The 19,098-nt window shown below is 46.0% G+C and overlaps 1 protein-coding gene and 1 long non-coding RNA gene across 3 annotated transcripts in view; both read right to left on the bottom strand.

Annotated features, from left to right (window-relative positions):
* The window catches only part of LOC129406477 (leucine-rich repeat-containing protein 37B-like), a 90,544-nt gene that overhangs the window by 1,197 nt on the left and 70,249 nt on the right, over positions 1 to 19,098 (bottom strand). The gene's annotated exons all lie outside the window — the stretch shown is intronic.
* LOC129406478 (uncharacterized) lies at positions 5,533 to 10,968 on the bottom strand. 2 transcript variants are annotated; one of them, XR_008631020.1, is made up of 2 exons: positions 8,881 to 10,968; positions 5,533 to 8,194 (listed from the first exon to the last, which is right to left on the bottom strand). It is a non-coding gene; the product is annotated as an uncharacterized LOC129406478 (long non-coding RNA). The 2 variants fall into 2 exon arrangements; XR_008631019.1 differs by having other exon boundaries at positions 5,533 to 7,710.

Below are 19,098 nucleotides of genomic sequence, written 5' to 3'. Positions count from 1 at the left end.
GGTTCCAAGAGAGTCCTCATTTAGGGATGGATGTTAGTTTTCTGAATTCTTTGGCATTAGAACTAAATGTCTTCTCATGTTTCATAGTAAGGTGGATGTTTTTTGTTTGTTTGGGGGCCACACCTGGAGGTGTTTGAGGTTTCTCCTGGCAGTGCTCTGGAGGCCATGCAGTGGCAGGTATCAAACCCAGGTCTCCCTCACACACAGTCCATGCTTCAGCCTGACGAACTGTGTCTCAGACTCCTAAGCTAATCTTCTTAAGACCCAATTTTGGGCGTTTGAGGTTTTCTTGATGGGTTTGATTTAAACTATTTTAAAAATTATTTTTCAAACCTAGGTCAATAGTTCAAAATATTGAGCACATGCTTTGCATGAGAAAGGTTTGAATTTGCTCCCTACCATCACCTGGTCCCTTGAGCAATACAACAAGTGATTATTACAAAGAGCCAGGCTGGGTAATTCCTGAGCACTGCCAAGTGTGAGCCACGCTACCTTCCCCCCACACACAAAAAATTATTTTACAAAGAAAAAAAAATTTCAACAAGAGGAACACAACCACCTTTTCTCTCCTTTCCTTTCCCTAACCTTGGAAACAAATTTTCTGACTATGAGCCAAGTTAATTACATTTATCCATCTCCAAATTTGTTACCAATGATATGAAACACATTTTGTTCCACCCCCTCCACACCCCCATCACTAGAACACACATTCAAATAGTGAATTCATGTGTTCTCCTGGAAATTAGTAAATTAATTCCTAATTTGCAACACAGTGCAATTGTTTAACAGAAAGGTTCTTTCGTAAAATATTTCATGTAAGATATGCATGAGATGCTGAGCTCTAAGTACTTGAAAAAAAAAATGTAACTTTTCAAATGCTCTAACATAATCACATTTAAGGCCCCAAATCACTAGGATTCTTTTTAAGGGGAGTTCAAAAAGTTATTTGTCTGACAGAACTCAGAGGGCACTCAGAACTCTCCAAATTTCAAATAAGGGTTTAGAACCAACGGTCAGGACTTCAGAAAAACTCCAGAAATTCCCTCAAATACAGTTTTAGAGTTTCATAGTTTCCTGCGGATGATAGAATTGACTACATATGCTAAAAACTTCCAAAATCTGCTCTTTATTCTGAATTACAGCCATCCAATGTATGTCATCCTTACATTTTTCTCTTCACATACTTTGAATTAAATCACGGAGTCCTTCAGTTCTGGCAACAGTGAGTTCCTCAAAGGCCTATATTCCACAGCTATTTTACCACTTTCTGAAATAAAGTTAACAAGGACCAATTCAAAATTATTGTCTAAAATGTTCTTTCTATGAAGGTAGAGCACAATGATACTGGGTGTGTACTTCCTTTATACATCCAATAATTTTATTTATTTATTTATTTATTTATTTATTTATTTATTGCTTTTTCAGTTACCCTGTGATGCACAGGGGTTATCCTGTATCATGTACTCAGGAATTACTCCAGGCGGTGCTTGGGGGACCATAAGGGATGCTGGAAATCGAACCTGGGTGGCTGCGTGCAAGGCAAACACCCTACCCGCTGTGCTATCACTCCAGCCCCTCCAATAATTTTAGTTTTAAATCATAAAATAAGAACATTTTCCTTTTCAATGCAGACATTAAGTTTGGTTCTTTTTGTTTCTCTGTTTTGGGGTCAGACTCATGGTGTTCAAGAATTTTACCCAGTTTGGGTACTGGACCGATAGCATATCAGGTAGGGTGTTTGCCTTGCACGCAGCCAACCCGGGTTTGATTCACAGCATCCCATATGGTCCCCTGAGCACTGTCAGGGGTAATTCCTGACTGCAGAGCCAGGAGTAACCCCTGTGCATTGCTGGGTGTGACCCCCCCCAAAAAACAGAATTTTACCCACTTAGTACTTGGGAGTCACTCCTGGCAACGCCGTGCTGAGCTGGAACTGAAACTATGCTTCCTTTATGCCAAGAATGTGCCCAGTCTGCTGAGCTATCTCTCCAACCCACTTCTTCTTTTATTTCTTTTATATTTTGGGTGTGGGGATCATATCCTCTGGTACTCAGGGGCTATTTCTGGCTCTGTGCTCCCTGGTGGTGCTAGAGGGGACCACATGCTGTGCCAGGGATATGCAAGGCAGGTTCCTTGGCTCCAGTACCATCTTCTTAAGCTCCCATTGTTTTTTTTTTCTTTTTGGGTCACACCAGCAATACACAGGTGTTACTCCTGGCTCTGTACTCAGGAATTACTCCTGGTAGTGCTCAGAGGACCATATGGGATGCTGGGAATCGAACCCGGGTTGGTTGCGTGCAAGGTAAATGCCCTACATTGTGCGATCGATCCCACCTGCTCCACCGCCCCCACTGGTTCTTAAAGATTCTTCTAGTTGATAGAAATTTTACTAGATGACCAAAGAAGTCACTTTTACTAGAAGACTTGCCCAGACTTCAAGGCTGAAGTCAACCCAAAGTCTACTCATGTAACTATATAAGGTCTCTGACAACTTAAAATTTCTGCCTCTAAGACTGCAGGGCTACATCTGGCAGCGCTCCTGGCTCTGCATTCAGGGATCACTACTGGCAGTGCTCAGGGTATCATTTAGGATGCCAGGAATCATACCCTGGTTGGCTGCGTGCAAGGCAAGAGCTACTACCTGATGTTCTAAAACTCCAGCCCCACGAAAATTCTTCCCTTAGATATTTGCAGAACTGTTAACATCTAGAATGCTGGAGGTTCAGGGGTTCCTGGAGAAGAAGGGAATTTCCTTTTCATTTATACAATGTACGTGGTCTCCTACCTCCAAACAACATATGATTGGGAGTACCAGAAGCACAGATGTCTCCCGTACCAAAGGAATCTCCAGTTGTATGGGAGACAGACAAGTAGAGCAGGGTGCTGGGGAGTCAGGGAAACCTCACCAAGCGCTGAGGCTTCAGTGCAGATATTAAAAGAAGTTGGGCTCAAAAGAGATCTCACTAGGCTGGGTACATGCTCTGCAGACTACAGGTTGCAGTTTGATCCCAGCACCAGATGGTTCCTGGAGCACAAAGCTAGGAGTAGCATAGCTACCACTGCCAGATATGATCCTAAAACCAAAACAAACTAAAACAGATGACCATAACCACACTTTTCTGAAAAGAGTATTCTTAAAGATATGTAAAATTATCTTTTTAATAGCCTAGTTCTCCCTCTCGGAGAACCTGGCAAGCTACCGAGAGTTTTCTGCTCGCATGGGAAAGCCTGGCAAGCTCCCTGTGGCGTATTAGATGCCAAAACCAGTAACAATGATGGGTCTCATTCCCCTGACCCTAAAAGAGCCTCCAATGCAGCACCATTGGAAAGGACGAGTAAAGAGAGGCTGATAGAATGTCAGGGCTAGGACGAATGGAGACGTTACTGAGATCGCTCGAGAAAATAGCCAATCAACGGGATGATGGTGATGATGATGAAGACCGCAGGGCTATAGAGCAAAGAGAGCAATTCTGTTTGTGGATTCACTACTGACTATTCAGTTTCCTTTGGGCATAGCCAGTAATATTCATCGCACTCTACAATTCTGTAAGAGGAGAAAATTCAAAAATCTTAAATAGTATGACCACTATTTTTGTTGTTGTTGTTGGGGGTCACACCCAGAAGTGTTTAGAGTCTTCTCCCGAGCTGTGTACTTGGGTTTGCTCCTGGACACTCATGTGTTGCCAGGAACCCAACCTTGGCCTTCTACATGCACAGCATGTGCACGAGGCCTCTCACCTGTCTTCCTGGCCCCAGCAGAATCACCGTGAAGGTTCACAATACATAGTTGGTGTTACACAGGATCACAGCCACTCAATATGTCAGTGCTGAAAACCAACCCTGAGCTGATTCCAGTTATGTTTTCTCTTCAGTAGGAAATAGTAGCAATAATTGGAATAGTTTGTCCACTGCTAAATTCTAGGTATGTTTTAAGTATTTGACTTTTATCATATTGCCCATAAGTTAAGCTAAATGACAAAGTCAAATTTTTCAGAAAATTACAGCTTAGAAATACCTTCACATATCTGAATAGAAGACCTTCAGTTGCCTTTAAAAAATTTGACAGAGGGGCCAGAGTGCTTTTACAGTGGGCAGGACATTTGCCCTGCATGCAGCCAACACAGGTTCAGTCCCTGGCACCCCATATGGTTCCCCGAGTCCTGCTAGCAGTGGTCCCTGACTGAGGAGCCAGGAGTAAACCCTAAACATCAGCAGGTGTGGCCCAAAAAACAAGAAAAGAAAAAATGAAAAAAGGGAACAGTTAGTACTTAAATAGAGGACTCTGAAGTTTATAACCACTATACTATTCTGCTTTATTGACAAGCAGTTGAGAAAGAAGAATTGGATCAAATACTCTCTACAATCTAAACTATTCTACGTTTATACATTGGGGGTAATTGCTGTAATTATTTTTCACAGATTCCACAAAGGACAAATTTGAGACTACTTCTGAAAAGCATCTAGTGACTAAAAGAATAGGAAATACTTATATTTCCATTATTTTCATTGTAATTGACTTCTCAAAATCAATTTATTTGCTCTTCAAAGAAGAAAATTCCAGTACTTCGAGGACAGACAAGAAAAGTCTTACCTAAAGCCACAATGAGCAGTTTTTGAAATGCATGGGACACAGTCTTTTAAATAGCAAACTTCTGAGTCATCTTACTTTTCATAAGGAATGATAATAGTTGTAAATCTGACCAAAACAAATAGATTTACCATGCCAATCTGTATAACTGATTTTTATGAATTCTAAAAAGAGAACTGGGACTGGAGCGATAATACAGCAGGTAGGGCATTTGCCTTGTACGTGGCCAACCCGGGTTCGATCGTGGCATCCCATTTGGTCTGCCCAGTACCTCCAGGAGTAATTCTTGAGTTCAGAGTCAGGAGGAACCCCTGAACATTACTGGGTGTGACCCAAAAAAGAAAAAAATAAAAATAAATAAAACTAAAAAAAAAACAAACCAGAGAACTACATCATGATCTTAGTGATTAAGGCAGGCACCACACAAAGCTATGTCTCAAAGGCTCTGTGGTAGGTATATTCTTTTTTTTTTCTTTTTGGGTCATACCCGGCAATGCTCAGGGTTACTCCTGGCTTTGCACTCAGGAATCACTCATGGCAGTGCTTGGGGGACCATATGGGATGCTGGGAATCAAACCCAGGTCGGCCGCGTGCAAGGCAAACGCCCTATCTGCTGTGCTATCTCTCCAGCCACTGTGATAGGTATATTCTGTCAGGGCTATTATCATACATTTTTGCTGTCTGATCTATTCTGGACATTCCTGAATCGGTCAACTAGAAGGGAGAAATTAGTCAAGATCATGGCACAGAGCTCACACTGATGATATATTTCAAATGGGCAAATGGAAGCTAGACACCTATAGACTACTCTACTATAAACCAGGAACTTGACATACCTCACACCGCCAATATTTCAAGAGTAGCACTCCACATTTGATGGCGTTTAAAGTAGAAGGCAACCAATCTTAGAGGGAAACATACATAAAAGCACAGAAGGCTCAACCTTTAACAACATGTCAGTAAGCTTTATTGACAGGCTTAATAGTCCCTGGGGGAAATACAAAAATATTCACATACTTTCCTCCAAGGAAACTTTTTTGGAGTATTTTCAGCAGTTGATTCAGAACAAACAATACAAAACAAATTCTTTCAGTTCTGCTTTGGGGCAGGGGTTCGGGTTCGGGACGGAAACATCCAAAGTACGGTGGTAGGAAGGTGTAATGGTGGTGGGATTGGTGTTCGAATATTAAATGTAATCAAATATTGTGAATTACTCTATAAAATTAAATTAAAAGAAAAAACAGGAGCTTGAGAAAGGGTTGGTAGTGGCATAGATGAGCTGGTCTCTCCCTAAGATTCACCTACCAGAGGCTGTTCCAGTTCTTTCACTAACAGCCCTGCCTTTGACTGAATACCCTAAGCCTACGTGCCATAGATTCTGGGGGTAAAAACATTTATATTAGTTTATTTCATTATCTAGATGAACATTTTTCTGGGATAATGAAAGATTACACATGATTCATATTTGGAAGATTACTTTGGAACAAAGAAGATTCTTACCCCAAATAGGAGAAACATTGTTCCCATCTCCATACCCCTAAGCTTCTTGGTAGAAAGACAGCTCTAAAATTGTGAAGTTCAAGGTTCTGTCAGAGTGATAGCACAGCAGGTAGGATACTTGCCTTGCATGTAGCCAATCCAGGTTTGATCCCCAGTATCCCACAGAGTCCACTGAGCACTGCCAGGAGTGATTTCTGAGTACTGAGCCAGGAGCACCATTCAGGTGTCCCGAGCATACCCCCCAAACCCTCCAGAAATTCCAGTTCTGTTGGCTATTACCTAAGATTTAAACAAGTATTGCTAAAAAACATCTGCCCAAGGCTTTAGCAGTTTGGCAAGGAGAGGGCTATTTCTGATGTATCTGAAAATATGATAGAGAAAGAGAGAGAGGAGACAAAGAGAGAGAGAGGAGAGAGAGAGAAAGAGAGAGATAGAGAATGAGTTCTTACGCATACCCTTATTCCAGTCCCCACAGAGACCTTCCAGTTTATCCAAAGTCTCGGCTATGCCAACTCCAGGGCTCTTGCAATCAAAAGATGACAATACCACCTCTAAAGCACAGAACTTCACACTTTGCTTCTGAAGTGGTGCCACAATATCTTCGTTTTCCCTTTCTTCAAGGTCAGAAAGATCCTGAAGCTGTTAGGATTTTAGATTGAAGGTCCTTCTGAATATCTCAATGTAGATTTTCACTGTCACTGTCACTCCATTGATCATCGATTTGCCTGAGCGGGCCCAATAACGTCCATTCATCCTAGCCCTGAGATTTTTGCAGCCTCTCTTTACTCGTCCTTCCCAGTGGTGCCGCATTTGAGGTGAGGTCTTTAGGGTCAGGGGAATGAGACCCATCATTGTTACTGTATTTGGCATATGAATACACCACAGGGAACTTGACAAGGTCTCTCCCCCATGCAGGCAGTAAACTCTCATAGAATGCCAGGTTCTACAAGAGGGAGAACTAGCCTATCAGATGTCCCGTGGCCGCATCATGGCCGCATGCTTCTGGGAGCTTGGTTTTATAGTGTGGATGTTCGGGACTGGGCCTCTTCCACCCAAATTCTCCATTTTCCAGTCGCTAGGCAGTCATACCCAGAAACTGCCCCCAGCTGCCGTATAATCCCATCAATGTAGATTTTAAAATGTTTAATTAGAAGTAATAACTAAATTCCAGCAATCCTTGCCAATAGTTGAAGTAACCTGTGACTTCAACAGTAAGCAAAACTTTCCATGAACTACACCAACCATGCACAAACAGAGCACACAAGTGTTGTAGAATATGGACAACACGTCAATTCACTGAGATCTTTACTGACTCTGGGGTGTGACCGATGCTCAGACACTTTCACTTAGACAACTCCCATCTGCCAGGTCTGTCGGTCCTCAGGGCCCGCTGGGGTCACACCTCACAGTGCTGTGGAGTCATGAAGTACTCAGGACAAAAGCCAGGGCCTTGAACACGGCGGGCACAGGCTTTGCACTTGAACTCTATCTCCACTTCCAAAGCTGACAATCCTTTCAGACCATCCATTGAAACCAAGATAGCATTTTGCCAGTTCCTGGCATTGGGAACATTTTAGGGCAAGTGTCCAATGCTGAAGTGGTTTATGTCTGCTGAGACGAACCTAAAGACATAAGAGACATACTCAAGGATAGGAATGACTTGCCACAGAGATCTAATTCAGCCGACCAAGACTTCTCAATACAAGTTTCATAAAGTGGCTGTGAAGAGCAAATCAAGCAAACTTTGGTGGTTGCTCTTGTTTCAGAGCCATACTCAGCAGTAATCAGTTACTCCTAGCTCTGTGCTCTGGGTATACTCCACATGTTGGTTGGGGGAATCTATGTGTTGCTGGGTATAGAACTGGGTTAGCAGCAAGCAAGGTCAGCACATTAACTCCTGACCTATTTCTTTGTTCCTTAAACAGTTTAGACATTATGTTCATACTAAAGACTAATACTCATTATTTTCAAGCCATGGTACTTTTCTGCATTATTTCCATAGTCTCTGATTAATCTGAACAGCTGAGTCTATGGTCACCACGGAGGGGTGCTCTCATGTCTGATGAAGGCGCAGGCATGGAGGAAAGGACGGGGAGTGAGAATGAGCTGTAAGACAAGGAGTGAGAAGCCAGTTCGGGGAGTCAATCAGAGAAGGTTTAGAATTATCAAGTGAAAGGTTTGAAAAAAAATTCTCATTCATATATTCAGAGGCATGGGAAGTGTGGGGGGTATATACGGGAAAACAGCGGATCGGCAGACCACTAGGTTCTTACCCCCATCCCCTCCACACCCAACCCTGCACCACCAAAACTGAAACGAACCACAGAAGAATGGAAATGGGCCAGACAAAAGAATGGGACTAAAATGAGGCCCAAGTGAGACGGAATTCTGGAGCTGGAGACCGCGGAGCTGGGGTGCACGCCAAGGGAAGGAAGTTTACAGTGGGAACTGGGAACTGGGGCTGGGCATCGGGAATGGTTGGCTTAAGACAGAGCGATGACTCTGGCCACGAGTTCCTCCAGCCAACAGGACTGCCAAGCGCACACGTGGACCCCATCAAAGCCCAGAGGAGGCTGGGAACTGGCTCTGACCCTGTCAGCGAGTCTCTTCCTGCAACCAGCCCTGGCCTTTCTGCAGCAGCAGCCTTGGGGGACTGGCTGCCTGCTACCCGGATTCTGGGGGACACTCTGCAAGGCAGCGGGAGGCTGGTGGGTGGGGGCGGCTAGCTGCCAGTGTAAGGTGCCCCCGCCCAGCACTGCTTCCCAGGGGGCCCCTGCCAAGTGACGACCCACCTTCAGCGGAGAGAACTGGAAGAGCGGCTGCCGGCCGCAGGCCCCTTGGGCTGAGTGAGCAGCGCGCGCAGAATAAAATGACCGCTGCGTAAAAACCGGCGGGGCGGCCACAGCGTTGGGGAAGACGCGCACCGCACACAGAAGGCGAATCAGGAGAAGGCTGCAGACAGAGAACGATGCGGGGCCGCCGCGGTCACCCACCGCACAGTCTGGCATGCGAGGCCACCCTCCCCGCACACGCCCCGGCCCCGCGCGGGGGGCCACATCCCCAGCACGCTGCACTCTGCAAGCCCCGGGTGCAGCAGAGTCGCACGGCCACGGGCCCGAGGTGCAGCAGCAGAAAGTGTCGCGGCGAGCTGACAGCCACGGTTCCCTTGGCACAGTGCAGGGCGCGGGGCCACGGCGGGAAGTCGGGCTCGCGGGTCGCCTTTCCCGGAACACCCCGTCCTGCCCTCCGGACCCGGCTCACATGCAAGGCTTTGACCGTGGGGTCAAGGCTCAGCTCCCACACCAACAGGGTTTTGTCACTCTTGCTGGGAACCGTGAAAGGTACCACCTCAGCCCTCCTCGGCTTCACTGTGCCTGAGTGACCAGGCTCATGGCGGCACTGCGCCTGCGCTTTTTCAAAGGGGGCGCGCCCGAGGGGTGGGGCGTGCTGGGGGCGGGGCTACTGTGGCCAGGCCCAGCCCACAGTGTGCAGGGCGAGGTGCTAAATCCCCACCTTAGAACTCCATGGAGTCCAATCAGCACAAGTCTTTCTTGAAGAGGCCAGATGGCTAATTTTCTTTCTTTTTTTGTTCTAAGAGTTGTTCGTAGTAATTGGTTACGTTCAATATTTCAACACCAGTTCCACCTCCGTTACACCTTTCCAACTACCTTTATTTTGAGTTTTCATACCACGACCCAATTCTGTCCAAAAAGATGTTAAAGAATTTGTTTTGTATTGCTTGTTATAAATAATTGACTAAACATGATGCAAAACGGTTTCCTTAGAGGAAAGTGTGTGAAAATTGTATGTCATCTTGTTACCATTGAGTCCCGGGATTAGAGACCAGAGAGCTAATTTAAGGACCTAGGGGCAAGGACCTCTAGGAAGCAGCTGGTTCTTGTTCATCCTGGACATTTGGGTAGCAGACAGAGAGCACCACCTAGTGAAACTGGAAAATGAGGAGCACTGACTTTGTGTGGAAAACTACCCTGGAAGAGGCAAGTCATAAAAATCTTTGTGATTGGTAGTCCCCCTGAATCCTTAAAAAACAATTTCTTTCCTCCTCACCCCATCCCGACCCCACATGATACTGGACCATTGTGAAGTTGTGTTTGTGGGGCTGGGATGATGTAGGAGCTGAGAGCAGGGCAGAAACTGGGGAATCGAGTTGATTCAAGTTGTGGGTCCCGTTTCTCATCAATTTTCGAGCAGGCACCAGTAACGTCTCTCATTGTGAGACTTATTTGTTGCTGCTTTTGGCATATCTAATATGCCATGGGTAGCTTGCCAGGCTCTGCCAGGTGGGAGCGATACTCTCGGTAGCTTGTGGCTTCTCCGAGAGGGCAGAGGAATCAAACACCGGTCTGCCACGAGAAAGGCAAACGCCCTACCGCTGTGCTATCACTGCAGCCCACCCAAGAGACTACTCTTAGCTTTCTTGTTGCTATTTGGTGGAGCAAGGGCCTGAGAAGGCAAGCAGGTCTTACCCATCTGTAATTCAAAAATATTACTGTCAGGAGCTGGAGTGATAGCACAGCTGGTAAGGCATTTGCATTGCATGTGGCTGACCCGGCTTTGATTCCCAGCACCCCATATGGTCCCCCGAGCACCACCAGGAGCAATTCCTGAGAGCAGAGTCAGGAGTAACCCCTGTGACCGAAAAATGTCAAAAAAAAATGTTAGTGTCAGATGGAACTGTGTTCATTTGTTTTGGGACCACACTCAGTGATGCTCAAAGCTGACTTCTGGCTTTGTGCTCAGGCATAACTGAACCCCTGGCAGGGCTTGGGGGACCATTTATGGAGCTGGGAATTGAATCCTGGTCAGCAGAGTCAGGACAGCACCAAATTCCATCTGTGAAACTTTCCCTAGTCCTTGAAAAAAAGGATAATATAATCAGGGGTCAGAGCAATAGCAATAGTACAGCAGGGAGAGTATTTATTTGCCTTGCATGCAGCTGATCAGGTTCAATCCCTAACATCCCATATGGTCCCCTGAGGACCACCAGGAGTAATTCCTAAGTGCAGAGCTAGGAGAAACCCCTGAGCATTGCCAGGTTTGGCCCCTCCCAAAAAACATAAAGGATAATATAACCAATGTTCTTCTTTTCTAAGACAAAAACTGAGTCCATTAGTCAAGTGTGACCTCTTTACAATGCTAATAATTGTTTTATAGAGAAGAATTTAAAAAATATTTTAATTGATTCCCTTCAGTCTTAAAGTTGCTTTAAAAATGGAAAATCTTTGATCATGGTCTTAATTTTAATCTTGTTATTTCTGTTCTAGAAACTAGATGTCTAGAAACTACCACATCATCATTTCTCATTTTATGGCTGCTGTAGTTAAGACTCAGAAGTAGGAACATGAGTGATTCAAGGCACACCCCAGTTTTATCAAGACTGATAGCTGCTACATGTAGGACATGCCTCCATCTGATCCTTTTCTGAAAATTGCCCTGTTTTTATTCCATATTGGCACCTCCTAAGAAAATGAAAGAGACAGTGGTAGGGTGCTTGCCTTGCATGTGACTGACCTGGTTCATTCCCCGGCATCCCATATGGTCTCCTGAACACTGCCAAGAGTGATTCCTGAATGCACAGTCAAGAGTAATCCCTGAACATCACTGGGTGTGGTGCAAAAACAAAAAAGTTAGATCTTGGGTAAGATAGATAGGACAACTCTGATCCTTGGAATAGTATGTCAAATACAAAGGAACATGTTGGGAGCCCCCCACCCTCGTCTTTTTAGAAAGGATCACCTTAATCATTAATGTTCCTGTTTTTTGGCTGATGACTGGGAGTGTATCCCCAGCACTCCAAGGGGTCACTCCTGAGCAAGACATTCAGGAATAGCCCCAGACACTTGGGTGTGGTGCCAAATAGCCCTGCCCCAAACAAAACAGAGATATAGATTCCATCCAGCTCTTTTTAATATATTTTTTTGCTTTCTTGTGTCACACCTGGTGATGCACAGGGATTACTCCTGGCTCATGCACTCAGGAATTAGTCCTGGCAGCGCTCAGAGGACCATATGGGATGCTGGGAATCAAACCTGGATTGGCCGCGTGCAAGGCAAATATTTGCTGTGCTATTGCTCCAGCCCTATTCAGGACTTTGTAAAGATGATCTGAATTCTAGTTCATTCTTCCAGAGCAGGCTGAAATCTTTGGCATTCTGACACACTTCCTCCACCCACCACTATTTTCTATGCCTCAATCAATACCAGATCACTAAGCTGTACCCGAGCTTTCTCTCTCCATAAAAAACGATTGGCTTTGGATATGTTACCTGGAGTCTGATATTGTTTCAAACCAGTAATTGCAGAGTTCACTGCCTCTCCCAATACCCTGTGAAACTGTTCACACAGGTCTCTACTTCAAAATGAACATTCGCAGACAATAGTTTTATCTTTCTTTTAGTACCCTGAGTGATCCGATTGCCCTTGACACTCAAATTCAATCAGGAAAATGTGAACGCTTTCTTCGTACAAGGAATACTTTAATGAACCCCCAAATATAGACATTTCATTGGGGTCGCCTTGGTTTTACGAATGACAGTCAGGAGCTAGGGGCCCGGACTTGCATGGGAATGAGGAGGCAGCCCTTGGAAACCCTGTAGTCCTGGGGCTCTGGCTCCATTTGGCTTGTGAAGGGGAAGGGAAGAAAGTGACAGAGAATGAAAGCAAAGGACAGAAGAAATGGAGAATCCCCAAGTGAGGAGCGAGAATAGTTCTGGAAAACTCCACAGCAGGCCGGCTTCCCCCGCCTCATTCCAGGGGACACTCTGTCACCCAGGAAGAGAGTGGTCGGCCCTCACAGCACAGCTTCCACATCAGCCTGTAGAGACAAAACACTGGTTCTGGCTACATCCATCCTGACCCAGTGCTCTGTGAGGCCCCATGCCCACTCCTTGGGTCTCCTTTGTGGATCTCTGCTCCGGCCTCCTGTGGCCCTTCTGATGCTTCCTGTCAATTGCCCTTGTCTGTGGCCTTTGCTCTACCCCCATTCGGGGGCTTCCACATTTTAAACAGTTTTCTCCCATGACAGGAATGGGCCCTGTTTGCTTGGGCTGAGAGTTACTAAAGAAAAATGTTGCCCCCACCCTTGCCCCACAGACTCTCTCTCTCTCTCCAAAGAGTCAGTCATAAGTACCCCTGAGGTACCTGAGTTTGCCCAACACCGCACAGTCACCCGGAGAGGACAGCGGTTCTACAATTAATTTATCTCTTCACCGTGAAGGGCAGTGAAGTTCAGTAACCATGGGAACACTCTCCATGGCTGAGCTGACTGTGTGAGGGTGTCTACCGCTCTGGGGAATGGGACATTTCTTTTTCCACTGAAAATGTTGCGTGGCTAGCTGTGAACAGACACGATTGTTTGGTGCAAATGCTCCCATGGCTCCAATTATGGAACCAAGAGCTGATCCAGCGGACTTTGCATCCCAGGTACTTAGGCTGGACCAAAGCCACCCTCATGGCTGCTTAAGACTTTAGTGGTGGAACTTGAGGGGACCATCAGGAGTGGAGAAAGCTGGAGTGCAGGGGGTGCTGTGGAGCCTGGTTCCCAGCGAAGAAGCAGCAGGCTGACTCAGGTTTTTGGTCCACCTGGCTGGCTCTGCACTCAGGAATTACTCCTGCCAGCCTCAGGGGACCTTAAAGGATGCTGGGGATCAAACCCGGGTCAGCTGCATGCCAAGGAAGCTCCTTACACACGGTGGCTCTGGCTCCTCCTGCAAACACTTTGCAGCTTTGCAGATTTATTTCCACTTGCTTCCCAAGGTTCCCCTGAGCCCCTTGGCTGGGCTCTGCAAGACTGCTCATTTTGGGGGTCAGAGAGATAGTACAATAGGTAGGGCATTTGCCTTGCATGTGGCCGACCCAAGTTTGATCCCGTGCATCCCATACAGTCCCCAGAGCACTGCCAAGAGTAATTCCTGAGTGCAGAGCCAGTAGTAACCTTTGAGCACTGCTTGGTGTGATGTAAAAAACAAAATAAATGAGTAAATTAAATACAATTTGTAAAAAAAGACTCCTCGTGCTCTCCCTCCTCTAGCTTAAGTGGGTCTCTTACTGCAACCAACCCAGGGTTGCTCCACACTGTTTCCAAGAAAGAACCAGAAAATCCCAGGCCCTATGAGTCGAAGCTCGCTAGGCACTGGCAGTTCCTGCCCACTGCTCCTTCCTCTGTCGCCACATCTTCAGTATGCTGCCCATCTCCCCGAGTCTTAGTTCATCTTCCCTCCTCACCACTTCCTCATCCCTTCTGTTCAGTCAGGCACTGGGGAGCCTCAGCACTAAGCCTTCTGGGCTTCCACCCTCAGACCCACAGGTGCTTCCTCGCTGGTGACGGGGACAGCATGTCAATCTGGGTGGCCACTGGGGTCCATTCACAGCACAGCCTTTGAAAAAACCTGCCAGAGTCACTGGCACAACTCCCCAAGGAAAACGAATGGGGGCAGGGAGGGAGTGGCTCTAAGAACTTTCCCAACAGGGCCTGTGCTGGGCTTCCCCCATCCCAGTGCCTCCAGCTAGTTTCTGGACTGGCTACCGGCTGCACTCTCTCTCCAGCCACCATCTTCTTTTTGGTAAAGAAGCAAAAACCAGTGGCTCTCAGGTTTTAGACTTGGCCAGGGTAGGGCTCAGCAGTGGAGCATAGGGCTGGCATGTGCAAGGCGGGTGTTCCATGGCCAACTCGTGTGCTCTCCCATGCACAGTCAGGAGGAGTTCTCGCGGACTCAAACACCTCCAGGCCTGTCTCGTCAGGGTCAAGTACCACACCTCTTGGTGCCAGAGCATCAGGTCTGCAGAGTCAGGATGAGCAGCAATGCATGGGGACTTCAGGCACTATCAGTCCCAGCCCCACGTGGATGGCCACTATGACAAAACACAAAAGCTGGGCTGGGGAGAGAGTCGAAAGGGCTGGAGCGCATGCTTGGCATGTTGGATGTGGGGACCCAATCCTCAGTCCCAGACCACACACCTGGCTGTGTCAACAGAACAACAACCAATGTCCACCTCTGAAGCTTTCTTCATAATAACCTAACCCTGGAAATAATCCAACTGCCTGTTAAGGAAAGAATGGATAATACATTTGGCTAGAGTATTCCTAGGGGATAGATACTACTGCACAGAGGGAAAACTGACAAGCGCAGCCTCCTGCTGTATTTACAGGTGGATCCCGGTCATTTCACTCAGCCGAAGATGTCAGGCATAAACAGTAGACTCTGTGTGCTGCCATCTGGGGAAAAGGGATCAGTCAGAGTGTGTTTTCTGTGTGGGGGAGGGAACCTTCGAGAGCAGCGTTCTTCGACCTTGTCACATTGGTGGGCCGACAGCTGTCCTGCACATAGTCCAAAGCCCGGCAGTTACAACCAAGGCAGGGGGCCAGTGGTTTTCAACCCTTTTCTGTGGAACCAGCGAAAAGGGGCGTGATCTTTTGCAGACCAACAAGGCAGGAACAAAAGGCATTATTTATAATGTCACTTTGTGGATTCATTTTAAAGTCTAACATTACAAAGTGAAAATCGTGCCTCTAGTTTGCCACATGGAAAGTGGCCATCACTTGTCACAAAGTGGCAGAAACCTTCTGGCAGGACAGGTTGGCACCTACCCACAGACCCCGGGTTGGGAAACCACTGTTGTCGTGGGCTACAAATGTTCCAGAATTGGATACAGAAAGTAGCCACAGAGTATATGCCCTATGTAAATATTACTGAGGTGTACACAAAAATAAGGGAACTGTAAATACAGAGAAATCTTAAGGGGGCGAGGAAGAGGCAGGAAAAACAGACTTCAGTGACTGGGCAGGGGTAAGCGGACGCTGGGCCTTTTACAACAGACATAGAAGGGAGCTCAAGCGGCTCATGGATCTAAAAATAAGAGCTAACTCCGTAACTATGAAGCGGTGGGCCAGAGGGCTGCCCAGAAGACTGAATGCATGAGTTGTACAGGGGAAGCCCAGTTTGATCCCCAGCATGGCAGGTTCCCCTCAGCATCGCCAGGGTGACCCCCAAACAGAGAGCCAAGAGTCGTCTCCCTATACAACTAGTCCAAAGCAAATAATCACGTTCCCGAGAAAAAGCACAGAAATAAATTTTCATGACCTTACACCTGGAAATTAGGATCTTAATTACAAACACTCAAACCCAAAGTGACAAAAGGAAATAGTCACTGGACTACATCAAAACTCAAAACTTTTCATGGAGCTATGGGACGGGGGTAAGCCATTTGCCTTGCATATGAACAGCCTGGGTTCGATCCCCAGCACCATATATGGTCTCCGGTGTTCAGTCAGCAGTGACCCCTGAGCACAGAGCCAGGAGTAAGCCCTAAGTGCCACCGGGTATGGTCCCAAAACTGAAATAAACTGAAAACATTTATGTGGCAAATGATAAAGACCAAGTTTAGGGGCCGTGGTGCATACCAGGCCTGGATTTGAAGCTGGGCACCATGTGACTCTAAGCATCACTAGGTATAGCTCTGGAGACCCTTAAGGATCACTGTCACACTGGTGGTCTCTGGCACAAAAGGACCTCATTCTTATGCCCGGGCACTGAATCGCATGCCTTGGCTAGATGAGCAGTTAAAAATTTCACTCCACCTCTATCACACCCTTGAAAACTTTGGACTTACTGGAATGCACAGGGGCATTGCAGCCACGTGACACCTCAAACTATACAACACTGATAAGCCAGGAGTAGCACACCAGACTGGGTGGGATGTAAAGTAGAAGGCATCCAGTCTTGATTAGGAAAGTACCAACATAGAAGCATACCCTATAACAACATCTTAGCAATGTCTTGTACAATTGCTTAATAGCTACAGGGTAAGGGGCTGGAATGATAGCACAGCAGGTAGGGAATTTTCTTTGTACGCGACCAACCCAGGTTCAAGTCCCAGCATCCCATATGGTCCCCTGAGCACCAACAGCAGAAATTCCTGAGTGTAGAGCCAGAAGTAACCCCTGTCCATCGCCAAGTGTGGCCCAAAAGGCAAAAACAAAAAACAAAAAAACACCCAAAACTAAAAATAACTAAAAAAAATAGCTCCAGGGTGAGATACACAATCTTCACTAATTTTCTTCTGAGGAAATATTTTTTTCAGTATTCTTTTAGCAAATTATAAGAAGCAATATAAAATAATTTACTGAGTACCTGCTTTGGGGATAGGCTGAAGGGATGATTGGAAAAACTGGAGATCATTTGTGGTGGGAAGGTGCAGTGATGGTGGAATTGAATGTCTGTAACAAATCATCATGAACAATTTTGTAAGCCACAGTGTCTATATAAGGTAAGGGAAAATAAAATAAAAAAAAAAAAGTTAAGTTAAAAACAAAAAGAAAAAACACACCAAACCAGGTCAAGCTGTCCCTTTTCACCAGGAGGCTGGCAGCAATGAAAGAGGCAGACAATCAAAATTGGTGGCGAAGAGGTGGAAAAACATACAGTACCTTTTAGTTTTTCAGAATGTGGTAGTACTCAAGAGACTAAACAGAGGGACCAGAGGGAGAGTTTAACAGTCTGGGGCACATGGTACATGCTTGGGAGATGAGATTTCATCTCTGGCAGCAGATGGTACCTCCGAGTCCTCAACTCCAAGCAGCTCCAGGAGCCACCCCTGAGCACTGAGCTGGGAGTAGGCCCTGAGCACCTCTGTGTGTGCCCCCTAACTAAAACAAACAAATGAAAAAGGTTAAACCTGGAATTAAACTGGATTCCCATTCTGTAGACTGTCTTTGTATTCTGGTCACGGTTTCTTTGAGGTACAGAAACTTAGTAGCTTAAGATAGTCCCATTTGTTCATCTCTGTTTCCATTTGTTTGGTCAATGGCATTTCGTTCTTGAACATACCTTTGGCTTCAATGTCGTAGAGGGTTTTGCCGACCTTTTCCTCAATGTACCTTATGGATTCGGGTCTGATGTTGAGCTCTTTAATCCACTTTGATGTGATTTTTGTGCATGGTGTTAAGTAGAGGTCTGAACCCATTGTTTGGCATGTGGTTGTCCAGTTTTGCCAGCATCATTTGTTAAGGAGACTTTCCTTTCTCTACTTCTCATTTCTTGCTGTTATCATAGATTATATGCTCATATATTTGAGGGTATGTGTAAGGATGTTCAATCCTATTCCACTGGTCTGCGGGTCTACTTTTGTCCCAATACCATGCTGTTTTAATTATTACTGCTTTGAAGTACAGTTTGAAGTTTGGGAAGGTGATGCCCTCTCCCATCTTCTTCTTCTGGAGAATTGCTTTAGCTATTTGTGGTGCTTGTTGTTCCATATGAATTTCAGGAGTGTTTGATTCATGTCTTTGAAGAATGACATGGGTACCTGTAAAAAAACTAAAGCTCGCCGAGGGGCGAGTGCACTCTTGGGACAGGTACCCATATAGGGATCGCACTGAATCTGTATAATACTTTGGGGAGCACTGCCATTTCGACATTGTTAATTCTCCGAATCCATGAACAGGAGATGTGTTTCCATTTACTTGTGTTCTCTTTTATTTTTGAAATAGTGTTTTGTAGTTTTCTTTGTACAGTTCCTTTACCTCCTTAGTTAAGCTGATTCCAAGGTATTTGATTTTCTGAGGCATGATTGTGAATGAGGTTGCCTTTTTCTTTTTCTTTTTTGCTTTTTTGGGTCACACCTGGCGATGCACAGGGGTTACTCCTGGCTTGCACTCAGAAATTACTCCTGGCGGGCTCAGGGGACCATATGGGATGCTGGGAATCAAACCCGGGTCGGCCACGTGCAAGGCAAATGCCCTACCCGCTGTGCTATCGCTCCAGCCCCGGGGTTGCCTTTTTCATATCACTTTTTTCTCCTCTCGTTATTTGTGTATAGGAATGCCATGAAATTCTAGCATTGTCTTTCTGGCAGGTTTGAGTCATGGGTGGGACTGGTGTCTAAATATCGGATGTAACCAAAGTAGAGAGAGAGTATGGGGGAAATTGTTTACCACCAGGCAGGGGAGGGGTTGGAATGGGGTTTGGGGGGAATACTGGGGATTTTGATGGT

This window comes from Sorex araneus, chromosome 7, assembly GCF_027595985.1.
Source record: "Sorex araneus isolate mSorAra2 chromosome 7, mSorAra2.pri, whole genome shotgun sequence".
In the NCBI taxonomy this organism is placed as follows: domain Eukaryota; kingdom Metazoa; phylum Chordata; class Mammalia; order Eulipotyphla; family Soricidae; genus Sorex; species Sorex araneus.
This window is presented reverse-complemented; position numbering and strand designations above follow the sequence as displayed.